General features: G+C 38.4%; 1 long non-coding RNA gene across 1 annotated transcript in view; it reads right to left on the bottom strand.

Annotated features, from left to right (window-relative positions):
- Positions 1 to 2,537: 2,537 nt before the first annotated feature.
- The window catches only part of LOC107752792 (uncharacterized), a 21,657-nt gene continuing 11,172 nt past the window's right edge, over positions 2,538 to 13,022 (bottom strand). Inside the window, exons 2-3 of the long non-coding RNA XR_001641387.1 lie at positions 9,545 to 9,846; positions 2,538 to 2,629 (exon numbers count right to left, since the gene is read on the bottom strand). This is a non-coding gene — a long non-coding RNA (uncharacterized LOC107752792). The remainder of the gene's footprint in view (positions 2,630 to 9,544; positions 9,847 to 13,022) is intronic.

Below are 13,022 nucleotides of genomic sequence, written 5' to 3'. Positions count from 1 at the left end.
GAGCATCCTGCTGTCTTGAAAAATAGGTTGGGCAGAGTAATAGTTGTCTTCGGAGGGGAAGAGGTCGACCTCTGCCCTGCCGAAAACGGACCAGATCATCTGAACTGTCTGGGGATGTAGCCTCCATTCCCCTGGAGCTACATTGTCCCTTGACAACATATCTGCTCCCTGGTTCAGTCTGCCCGGCACATGAACCGCTTATAGTGAGAGGAGTTCTCTCTGTGCCCAAAGCAGGAGACGTTGAGTCATCCTGTGAAGGGGATGTGACCTGAGGCCGCCTTGGCTGTTGATATAGGCTACCATAGTCGTGTTGTCCGAGTGGACCAGGACATGGTGCCCCTTTAAGGCTGGCAGGAAGGTTTCCAGGGCCAGCAAACAGCCATCATTTTGAGGCAGTTGAGATGTAGGCGTCGCTCGTGGGTCGACCAGGAGACGTACACCGGATTGCCCTCGTACAGAACACCCCAGCCCGAGCTGAAGGTGCCCGTCGTGACCACCTTCCTTCTGGAGGTCGTTCTCAACTGCACGCCTGACAGAAACAGGCAAGGAGTTGTCCAAGGGGCCACTGCTTTGACACAGCGATGGGTTACCCTGACAAAAACGCGGCCTAGGCACGGGACGGGACGCAGGCTTTTAGCCAATATTGAAGGGGCCGGATGTGTAGCAGGCCCAAGGGAGTAGCTGAGGAGGTGGCTGCCATAAGGCCGAGCATCCTCTGAAATGTCCTAAGGGGACATGAGGTCCCTGGCGTGAACGACGCCGCCACTCGCTGGATATTCAAGGAGTGTTCCGGTGTAATCCAAGCTCGAATTTTACAGAGTCTATACTGTTCCCAGAAAATGACTCGCTGTCTGGGAGTCAGAAAATTTTTGGCTGAATTGATTTTCAGCCCAAGACGCTCTAGGTGGTTGAGCAACAACGACCTGTGAGCGAAAAGTTCCCGTTCTGATTCGGCCAGTCGTCAAGGTAGTTCAAAAAGCGGATTCCCATCAGTCTCAGAGGGGAAAGAGTAGCGTCTACGCACTTCGTAAAAGTGCAAGGGGCCAGGGACAGTCCAAACAGAGGGACCGTATACTGATAGGCCACTTCCTCGAAGCGAATCTCAAGAACAGTCTGTGACGGGGTGCTATTTGAATGTGTAAGCTTGGAAGTAAGCATCTTTCAGATCCACAGACAGAAATCAGTCCCCGGGCATATTTGCGCGAGGATCTGTTTAAAGTTTACATGTCAGCGATGTGAAATCACTGAAATCACAGCCTTTACTCCGATCCGCCTAGAAGGATTGAGCCGCTCGATGTAAGCGAGGGGCGCTGATCCTCACGTGTAAAACACACTGGCAGATCAAAGTGCTGCGGTGAGAGTGAAACATGCGGGACCTGTGTCGGTGTAAAATCACTCAAGCCTGATCGCTCAAACTCGCGAGTTCGCCGTTTCTTTCTCCGAGGTAACTGGGAGAGGAGAAACGCGAGAGCATGGGAGGCGGGGCCATCTTCATTGAAGAAGGGGATCCGCGAGCGATGCAGGGACAAACTCGCACTTTTGTCTGTGAAAGCAGCCTGTCTCAGTGAGTGCAGCCTCAGCGACGTACACACAAATGCGAAGCTGTCAGCGATCTGAATCACTGGTGACAGCATTCTACTCTGATCCGCCTAGAGGGATTGAGCCGCTCAATGTAAGAGGGGCGCTAACCTCATGTGTAAAACACACACCGGCAGATCAAAGTGCTGGGGGAGAATGAACACGCGGGCTCTTGCCGGCGTGAGATCATTCAAACCCAGTTGCTCAGCTCTGTGACTGCACTGTTTCTTTCTCCGAGCTCGCTGAGAGAGGAGAAACAGGAGAGTGGGGCTGCCTTCATTTCAGAAGGAGATTCGCAAACGGAGAAGAGCGAGACTCATGCTCTCTGTGAGGATTCCCTGCATGAGCCACACTCGTGGTGCGACATTTGCAACAACATCGCAGAGGAATTGCTTCTGGCGGGCTCGAGCGTCATTGGTTTGTGCAGCTAAACAAACGTTAATCAATCAGGCTTCAGTAATAGAGTAAACAGGAGTTTCCCCAAGCAGTCGTCAAACAATGACATAACGGGAGTTACCTTTCGATAGGGAACTGCTCTCATTAAGAAGTTTCATTGCATCTAAAGTTTCTGTATAATGAACTAACCTAAAATGTCCCTGACTTGAACCTTCTTACCCCAAAGATCTTTTCTCTGAAGTTTAGGTTTGCAGTTCAAAAGCTCCGATCCAGGATTTGCAATGGCATGTACGTTAGATGCCAACTCTGAACTGTAAAAGTACACTTAGTGATCAAATGGTCTAAAAACCTCATGAAAAGTAGCTCTGGAGCAAAGGCTAGGATTTGGCATCCATTCTCAAATTGAATTAGGTGTTCATATTAGGATCCAAGTACTTATTTTCTACTAGACGGGGTCTCATAAAACTACAATTCTTTTTTCTTTTGTATTCCTTCCCTCAGGCAGAGGCATTTGATCCTTGTTGTGCCTCTCTTGATTCATTCATGTCTTTTTGGTTACACAAAATACCTACAGAGGTTATCCCAGAGGTAGAGTTTGATGGGAATTCAAATTTTCCGGTCTCGGTCAGGAGGGGGTGGTAATCCTTCCTAATGACTTAAACAGACACAGAGTTCAACTTCTGTGAAAACAAAGGCTGAACATTTTAATGGGAGTTGCTGAATACATATATTTTGCCTCATCCTGAACTTTTGATTTCCTATCGGATTTCTCCATCTTATGAGTAACAATGTAGAATTATATCATCAGCCCTATTTCTACCGTTACATCATACAGAGAGCCTTTTGCATCAGTTCAGAAGATGACTCAGAAAGAATCCAAAGAGCATGTTATAAGCAAACAAGACATTTAAAGGGATAGTTCAATCAAAAATGAACATTCTGTCATTATTTACTTATACCTCAATTACCCGTATGAATTTCTTTCTTCTGTTGAACACAAAAGAATGTATTTTGAGGAATGTTGGTAACCAAACAGTTGGCGGTAGCCATTGACATCCATGATATTATTTTGTTTAACAGAAGAAAGAAACTCAAACATGTTTGGAACATCTTAAAGGTGAGTAAATTATGACAGATTTTTTTTTTTTTTTGAGTGAACTATCCCCATTAAGAGTAAAACGAATTCAAACATATATTCAAACTTGTATTTTGCATTTTTATAAAAAAGTTGAATTGAAACATTTACTATGTTCCAAAGAGCATCTCAACCCTTCTTTGTTTTCAATATTTCAAATCCTTAATGTTCTGTTTACTACCAGGTTTAAACTGAATCCCAGCTCTTCAATGTGACTCTTGAGCCCCGCTGTACACTGAGGTAATATTGGGCTGCTAGCTTTACAGAGTCCATATTTTTGTGTCATGCCAAAAGAATGTGATTAATTGTGTGTCTCCTGGCGAGGCTGTTAGACAGGAGAGAGTTAAGGGCACTCAGGTCTAATGCACTCTGACTGTACTGTCAACTCTATGCTAACACGCTATCTGGAGGCAACCAGAGCAGGACTCCAAATGTCAAGCACTGTTAAAGTAACTCCACATCTAGTGCTGCAGCCATGCTCTGAATCCTAATCTCTTTGTTTATTTGATTGCTTTTATATATACATTTTGGAACAAGTAAATTATGCTCATCTATCTCTTATATATGTTCACAGATTTAAACATGAGTGTGAATGTTTGTGTATATCATATGTAAGTTTCAATTTAATGTAAACATACACATTTTAATAATACATTCAATTCTTTTATTCAGTGGTCTCAAAGGCAATATTATTTTTTCTTGCGTATTTCTAAAAGTGAGAGTTTTTAAAGATGTTCAGCTAATGTAATATCAATAAGAAAAGCATCACCAAGACATTTCATGTGAAAGCAGACATAGCCAGCCGGAAAAGTAGGAAATAGGGCATATAAATGCTTGGGTGTGCATTGTTCAGGCAGCCTGTCATGAGACCAGAATAGCTTCATCTCCAAGCACTTTGTAGGCAGCATTTTCCCCCCACAAGATGCACATTTTTATTTTGTAATTATTAATAATAATAATGTAAAACACAATAAGCTCCCATTGGTTAGCGTTAGTTATTGCATTATCTAACTTCAACTAACAATAAACAATACATTTGTTACAGCATATATTAATCTTAGTTAGTTAATAGAAATACAACTGTTCATTCCATGTTCCGTTTTTTTGAGATTTATACATCATCTGAAAGCTGAATAAATAACAATAAATTGTTAGGATAGGAAAATATTTGGCCGATATATAACCACTTGAAAATCTGGAATCTAAAATCAAAATATTGAGAAAATCCCCCTTAAATTTGTCAAAATGAAGTTCTTAGCAATGCATATTACTAATCAAAAATTAAGTTTTGATATTTTTTCCATAGGAAATTTACAAAATATCTTCATGGAACATGATCTTTACTTAATATCCTAATGATTTTTGGCATAAAAGAAAAATCGATAATTTTGACCCATACAATGTATTGTTGGCTATTGCTACAAATATACCCCAGTGACTTATGACTGGTTTTGTTGTCCAGGGTCACATATAATCTAGCATATATTATGGATACAGAGTTCTATATCACACACAAAACATTTTTAAATGCTGACACATTCCAAAGTTTTATTAGTCTGTATGGAGAGTGTCCCATTTCTTAGTACAGTAAAACAACTGTGAGGATTTATGTATTAATTGAACTGAAAATATGTCCTTGTGGCTGCTAACTTCTACTTTATTAATAGGGATCCTCTCCACCCTAATAAATCTTACTTTTCTTTAGCATCACAGAAGGCAAACTACAGGTAGGTCAACCTCAAACGCATTTTCTGTATGTAGTTAAGCTTAAGATGTAAGATTAAAATGTTACACTATTAAATTGATGAAATATATTGGCATCAAAATCTTTTTTGTCTGTGTGATGCACAGAAGAATAAAAATATTCAATGTTATAACCCACACACTTGAACTGAACACTGATGAAAGCCCTTCTAATTGTGGATGCACTGTATTAATGTATTTAATACAATTTCATATTGTGATTTTTCCAGTGCTGACCCATCAGAGGTTCTGTGTCAAATGCAGGCACACCCCATCAGCCCTGGTTAGTTGACTCTGGGCAACAGGGCAATAAAGGCCAGCACATGGGGCCTGAATGACTGATGCTGAATTGTACTGCTTCAGCAGACCCTTACACCCGTTGTTTCAGCAGGAACACAACAGGGGGATGGGATGTATAGTTAAGGATGTGTTTTATGCTTATATCCATTGGAAAGTTCATTTTGAATCGCAAAGCTGGTAAGTCATAATGGTTCAGTGTTTTTATTGGTTTAGACCCTAAAGGCATTTTTACATGGTTTAGTTAAATGCATTGATTTTTTTTCACTTTGTGTGCATCTTCAATATGGTTTTTGCTGTAGATTTAATCTTTAGCCCGGCAAAGATTTCCTCATTATTTTTTCCCGGAGATGCTCCAGCGTTACGTAAAGCTTTTGAACAATCATGCTAATCAAATCATCTCCATGAGGGAGTTTGGACTTCAGTAGCTCTGCAATCTGCTACATAATGTGCCTTCAGAATCTGTAGATCTCATCTGGCAGAGCACGGCTCTGTCTCTCTGCTTTTATTCGCTCACGTGGTCTCATGTGCTGTTGGTGAACTATTAACATGCCCATTAAATACTTAATTACCTTCCCTGGGAAAAGAGGTTTTCTCAATCATGACGGCCCCATTAAGTTTAACTGGTTAGTGGCAGTGTTTTTCAACCTGTTGAGAATTGAAAATAAAAGACAGGCATGACAACAATGTATACAGAGCTCATTGTTTTCCATTGTTTGTTTATAACTGGTTATCTCTACTCGAATAGCTTTATTACCCGCTATTAACTAGTCAGGTTATCAATAGACATTTCACTTGAGATATGACAACACTCGGCTACTCTTTGATCATGCGCTCTCATGCAATATTGCAACTGCACTTTGTTGTGCAAATTTGACACTTTTTTAGTCACTTTCCTTATCTCAACATTGATTCAGATCACATTTCAGACTCTGTTCATTAGTGATTTTGCTTGGTTTTAACCATAGTTCTTTCCTGTCACATTTATAATTGTATAAACTGACTTTGATCATTTCATGGATGGTGGTGGTGGAGTTGTTAGAAGATCAGGCTGAGCGATCAAAAGCTCAAGTCTCAATCACAGACAGACAGCTATAGTGGTTCCTATCAGATTAGAGGTAGATGGTCACATTGGGAGGGGGAGACAGGTCATAGACTATCTAAAGCTTTTATGGTCTATAAAAGCAACAAACTCAGCTTAGTGAGTGTGCTCAAAGGTCATGGGAATGCTCATTGTTTATACGGACAAACGTGGGTTTAAAAGCATTAAATAATTTTTGTTAAACAGTCAAGACAAAAGCATTTGCAAATGTAAGCCACATTTTTTAAAATAATGTATGAATTTCATTGCATTTAATAACATTTCAAGTGGCATCTGTAAACAAATGATGCTAGGCTTTTTCTTAGAACTAAGTTCACTTTTTAGTGATATTTTGTTTTGGTCCTAAAGTCATATTCATATTTAGTGAATATGACAATGACAAATTCAAAAGTTTAGGGTCAGTAAAATGTTTTGAAAACTGCTATACATTTTTTAGGATTCTTTTATTAAGAGAAAGTTCAAAAGAACAGCATGTATTTGAAATAGAAAAAACTTTAACATTATAAATGTTGTTACTGTGACTTTTGATCAATTTAATTCAACATGGCTAAATAAGTGTCTTAATTCTTATTAAAAAAAAAAAAAAAAAAAAACTTTTAAATGGTATTCCGTTTCCTTCAAGTTCACACAGATGTCCTACAGGCAACCACAGATGTAGTTTGTCACATTAACTATGAACATGATCCACTAACATTTCATAACTAGAAAGTATCAGAATACTTATCATTTTCAACAGTATATCTATATACAGTATATATTGTTTTGTTATTAAAATCTAGCAAACTCTTTTTAAAAGTGCACTTGTGCTGTTCTTCTTTCAAATAAAAGCCACTTGATATCATATTTTGATACATTGCAAAGAAATTCATACATTATTAATTGTGGCTTATGTGTACTAATATATTCTGTGGCCACTCTGTGTTTTTCATGGCTGTTTGATGGTCATGCATTTTAATGAGCATGAATTTTCTATGAATTTCACTCCTGTACACATGCACACACATACATGTGTAGAAAAATGCTTTTTTCCAGAGAGCCTCAGGGCAGAATTCCCAGCAAAAGTTAACAGGCAAATTCCAAGTCCAGGCTGAATGAAATTCCCATGTCATGTCCTCTACTAGTCGTCCAACCATCCCCCTCCCTCTCCCTCTTTTCCAGACTCCCCCCCTCTCTCTCTCTCTCTCTCTCTCTCTCTCAATCTTACAGACCTCCCTCTTTCCCTTTCTTTCATACTCACTGCTCTCCAGAGTTCCATTCTGACTCGTCTGTGTCCATCAATGTGGTGAATATTTCTGCATCCTGCCTTCTCCGTGTCACATTCCAGCTTCCAGGGCACAGCGTCCTCTTGACATGGGTTATAAAGAGAAGCACAGCTCCAGTATGCATCCGCATACGGCGTTATGATCACCTTTTACCTCCAGTGACTTTTTTGAACTGTTTTGAATAGGCAAACAGACTCTCTAGGAGAATTTACCTTTCCTTTTTCTTCCTTCCTTCTTTGAGTTTTTTTTTTCTACTTGAATGCAATCTCACTTACACAGAAAGCTCACTTATAAACAGTGGATTACTCAAGTAAAACAGTGTTTTACGGCTTCAGCTCAGATGTGTGTGCATGGACAAGAGAAAGGACAGAATACATTGGGTGAGTTTGAGTGCAACTGAATGATGATCATGTTGTCATTATGATTGTGCATTAACAGTTACTCATTAAACTAAATGAAATGAGTTACACTTATTAAATAAATATATATTATTATATATTTTTATATATAATATTATATTATTATATTATATAATATATAATTTTAATACAAATATTATATGATATATATTTTATATTAAAGGCTGCTTCATAGGTCCTTTACTGCCCAGTTGCTTTAAAGTTTTTAATAACCCAGTTTTCACAAGTGGAATGTCAATTGTGTATTGACTACAACTGTAATATTAATATATATGACTATAAAAAAGTGAGGTTCTCCTCAACACAATTCAATGCATTTGATTGCATTTCTCCTGTCTCTTGCCATATATACAGACATGATATAAATCTAGTAATCTACCGTATTAATATTTTCCATAATGTGGCTGAGAGCTCACTAGGAAGATGATTTATGGAAGATGTAATTGCAAAACACACCAATGTCCTAACTGCAGATGTTTTTTTTTTTTTTGGGATAAAATAGTCATCTCAATTGCAAAGTGCCAGATTATCTATATTCATAGGTGTATATTAGACTGAAAGTCAGTTCATCAGTCTCAGGTGGGGGGTTTGTGAGTGAGCGCCATGTTGAAGTTGAAAGGGAACACCTTTGCTCTGTGTTAAATAAAAGCTGTTGAATGACTCTCAGGGGTTCTGGACTCTGTTTGAACAACAGCACGCTTGCAGGATTTCCTTTAACACTTCACATTAGATTGATGTCTTTCTCTGCTCGGGAGGGCCGAACAGGGTCAACATTGTCCCTCGAGCACAACCAGACACCCACTGAGACTGAAACAAAACCTAAATGTTGATTATGGCTGTTTGTAGACACTTTGTAGAATTACCTAAACAATTAAAGCAAGTTTAGGGTATTTGTTTTTGTGGATTTTTTATTAACACTTTACAATAAGGTTCAGCTCAGTACCATTAGTTAACACATAATGTATCACGCATTAACAATAAACAGCATCACTTATTAATGTAGGCTAATGTACAAACATAATATTGTTGATTGTTAATTCATGAGTGTTCATAGTACATTAGCCAGTGCTAATTTCTACACCGTGAAATGTTAAAGTGTCCCTATTATGGGTAATGAAAGTTCATATTTTGGTTTTGGGAGTCCCCAACAACAGGTTGAGATGCATGCAAGGTCAAAAAACACTTTCATTGTCTTATAATATGCATTTAAAAAAAAATAACAAACTAAATTAAACTGCTGTAGTAAAAGTAATTTAATTTTCAGCTACTAAGTTAACATACTGAATCTAATTGCAAAATGTTGATACTCTTAATTAGTATTTAGACAGAAATTGCATGTAAACATGTAAACACACACAACTGCAGGCCCAGATACCTCAATCAGGATGTTAAGCATAATAATTTTATCTAACAGGAGATTCTCTGTGCTGGTCACCGGAGTCAATGGAGAGGAAGTCATTCCTCTTATTCTATACCTCTATCCTCAAAAACACAAAGACCTCAATGTCTAAACCATAATTGAACTATTAGCTAATAGCTACCTAGCCAATTGTTAGAATGTGATGTCCTTGTGGCCACGGACCTCATGACTAGAAACAATACTTTCACTCACCTTTAGAGTCTGCCTGCTGTCGCCTGCTCTGGTTCTCGAGGGTCTCCAATAGAAGGACCAGATGTTGGCAGGACTTCCTGCCACTCTAGTGGTCTCAGACAGCTGCTTTGTGTCAGCTCCTGTCCCGATCCTAGAGCAGTAACCGTGGGGCCAGTGGCCCTGAACACACACTAGGCGGCATTGTTCAGTGAAACAGGCTGGACACACAGGATTCAAACAGGTCTGAGTTGAAGTAAGTGTAGTGACCAGTGACTTAAAACTGAATGGTCATGTTGTTCCAGACCTGTATGACTTTCGTTCTCCTGTAGAAACACAAATGGAGATATTTAGTAGAATGTTCTTACTGCTCTTTTGTTCATTGAAAAAAATACAGTAAATATAGGGCCCGTCCAGGTCCATAAAAGATAAAAAGCACTGTATAATTCCTATAAGAGTATTTGAAAAGTAGTTTGTGTCACAATGAATAACATTTTATCACCAGCATGTTTTTAGATATTTCTTGTTGTCTGTTTATTATGCTCCCTGTTTCATGCTTTTTTTTCATGTTTTAGCTGTCCTCCCAACTTAATTTAATCTTTTCCCTGTTGGTTTGGCTGGTTGAAGTCACTATGCACCATTATAATGTAATTCAACAAAGTGGGAAAAGCCTTCTGTCAGTATGAATCAGGCTCAATAATACACAAGACTCTGGCAGCGAGCATGTGGTATTTTATGAGCTCCTATGCCATTAAACTCAAGGATTTGCCTATGTTTTGTATGAGATATGTGTTTTATGCCGCACTATGGCCGGCCTATCGCATGCCTTCATGATTCAGCATACAGCAGCTCTGCCAATGGGCTGCAGTTAAGCAATTAAAAAGAAAACAAGAACAAGTGGCTATGGGTAAAACGAAAAACGCAAGGAACAAACTAAAAACAATGGGCCTTTGTGTTATCTATTTTAAGGTTTACGTCATTTTAAAACAAGCCTGCCTCAAAAATTCAATGCATTGCTTATCATTTTCAAATGTTTCAAAAGTCTTAAGGTCTTTGCACATTGAGTCCGAAATTCTCGTCCGAAGTTTTTGCACGTTAAAAAATAAATACGACCACACGTTGTGCACGTTTACACACTGCCTCAGAAACTTTCGTCCGTCATAATAAAAAAAAAAAAATCGTATCAGGTTCGATTTTCTGCATTTTCGTATCTGTAGCAAGCATTTTGATAGGAAAAGATGACGAATATGAAAAATTTCGGACTCAGTGTGCAAGGACCTTTACTCTATGACAATAAAAAAACATTCACATGCACAGAATGTGTTTTTGCATTCCACTGCACAACCTTCCATTGTTTTATGTAAACATGGACTAAATACGCGTAAGGCAAACTAAACTTCTTAAAAAAAGCATCTCTAGATTTGAAGAATGTACTGGTCGGAGGTGCAACATGTCTACTACACCACAAAACAACTACACTATGCATCAAAGCGAATGTTCAAATGTGTTGTTGAAATCAGCACACATGCAAAGAGCACCTCAGAAACAGAAAAATACAACTCTTTACTGTTGACAACTTGATGCATTGCGAAGAGACACATCTAGTGTAGACAGACAGCTTTGTTGATCATAATGGGTTTTATTTGCTTTTGACAGGACATGCAGCTTGCGTCTGGTGTGAAGTCAGCACGCCGCATTACAATTCTGAAGGCATTTCATAGCTTCAGACCACATTAATTATAGTAGTTAAAATTGTTCAAAACTTCACTTAATTATGTGTTCTGTGAAAGAAATTCATATGGGTTTGGAAGACGTGATGCGAGTAAATAATAAAATAATTTTAATTTTATAGACACTAACCCTTAATAAGTCTTTCATGAGCTTGTGTGGTGAACAAGTTCAGCATAATAAGACCCCAAATGCTTTTAACAGTCCTGTGGCAGTCAGGAAGTCTAATCTGCATTAGAAACTGATCATAGTTTCTGTTCAAGCTTGATCTTGCATAAATATGGTAATACTTAGCATCTGTCCACACAGACAGTTTCTTTCCTAGTGAAACAGATTGGTTAATGTCTGATGTTAACAGAGCTGACTCTTTGACCTATAATTATGAAGAAGCTAATTGTTTAATTCTGAGCCAGGTGTACGTCGCCTCTAGCAGATCAACTGTGCAGGCAACAGTTCAGCTGTTCGCCACTAACCACAATGGCTTCCTTTTCTTTCAGAACTGAAGATTATTTTACACGCAGTGTAGCAAGTGACTTCAGCTAGTTGTTTTAATTTGTTGGGGTTCTCTAGAAGGTTAACCAATATTTTTTGGGAGGCAACTAACACAAATGCAGAGTATATGATTTTTCTAAGATGGAAATAAAATTGCAAATGAAATAAATGATCAAGTGTCCTTCATAATCGTCAAATAGGCCTCTCAGGTACCTGATCAAAGACGATACTGTGTACCATGTGTGCTATGATGGTAAGAGGACTGGCTGAATGTTTGTTTGTTTATCCTGTGGGGTCTGCTCTGAATGTGTGTGCATGCGCTTCAATGTTCGTGTGATCTGTCAGTAAGAACATAATCTGGCCTCCAGCTTACTTACGTGGTAAAGCTATAGGTCTGTGTTCTCAGAGACAGGACTTTTGTGAAGGACAGTGGAATGGTATGAAGCTTACAAGGTATACATTATTACTTTAGTATAGAGCCCTGCACATGACATGCAGACAAAAATATATTTATTGTGGCCACAAATTTAGAATTTATTCCCTCGTATTATGAATTCACTTCCTACCTTTAGTTAAATCATGGCCACAGATGAAGAATTCATCAGACAATTTATTAATTGGTTCTCTAGATCTTTTTAGTAAATGTAGCCACGTTGTACTAATTTCTTCCCTCATTTTGATTTCATTAAAACGAGGGAACAAATTAGTACAACTTAGCAATGATTTACTAAAACAAGGGAACGACTTGGGAAAGTATGATTTAAAGTGAGGGAACGAATTAATAAATTGTAAGATGAATTCTTAATTCATTGCCCAATGTGGTCACGTTTTAATAAAACGATGGAAATTAGTTAGTATAATGTTGTCATGATTTACTAAAACTAAGAAACTAATGAATACAATGTGGCCACGATTTAATAAAATGATGGTAACTAATTAGTAACAAGGCCACGATTTAATAAAACAAGGGAGTGAATCAGTACAACTTGGCCACAATTTACTAAAACGATGGAAACTAATTAGTATAACATGGCCACGATTTACTAAAATGAGGGAACAAACTAGTACAATGTGGCCACGATTTAAAGGGGTCATATGATGCGATTTAAATTTTTCCTTTCTCTTTGAAGTGTTACAAGCTCTTGGTGCATAAAGAAGATCTGTAAAGTTGCAAAGACTAAAGTCTCAAATCCAAAGAGATATTCTTTATAAAAATTAAGAGTCAGCCACGCCTACCTAAAACAGCTCGTTCTAACACGCCCCCACATACCTACGTCACGAT

This window comes from Sinocyclocheilus rhinocerous, unplaced genomic scaffold (genome assembly GCF_001515625.1).
Source record: "Sinocyclocheilus rhinocerous isolate Xijiao unplaced genomic scaffold, SAMN03320098_v1.1 scaffold61, whole genome shotgun sequence".
In the NCBI taxonomy this organism is placed as follows: domain Eukaryota; kingdom Metazoa; phylum Chordata; class Actinopteri; order Cypriniformes; family Cyprinidae; genus Sinocyclocheilus; species Sinocyclocheilus rhinocerous.
The sequence above is the reverse complement of the archived record's forward strand: the minus strand, read 5'-3'. Positions and strand labels throughout refer to the sequence as shown.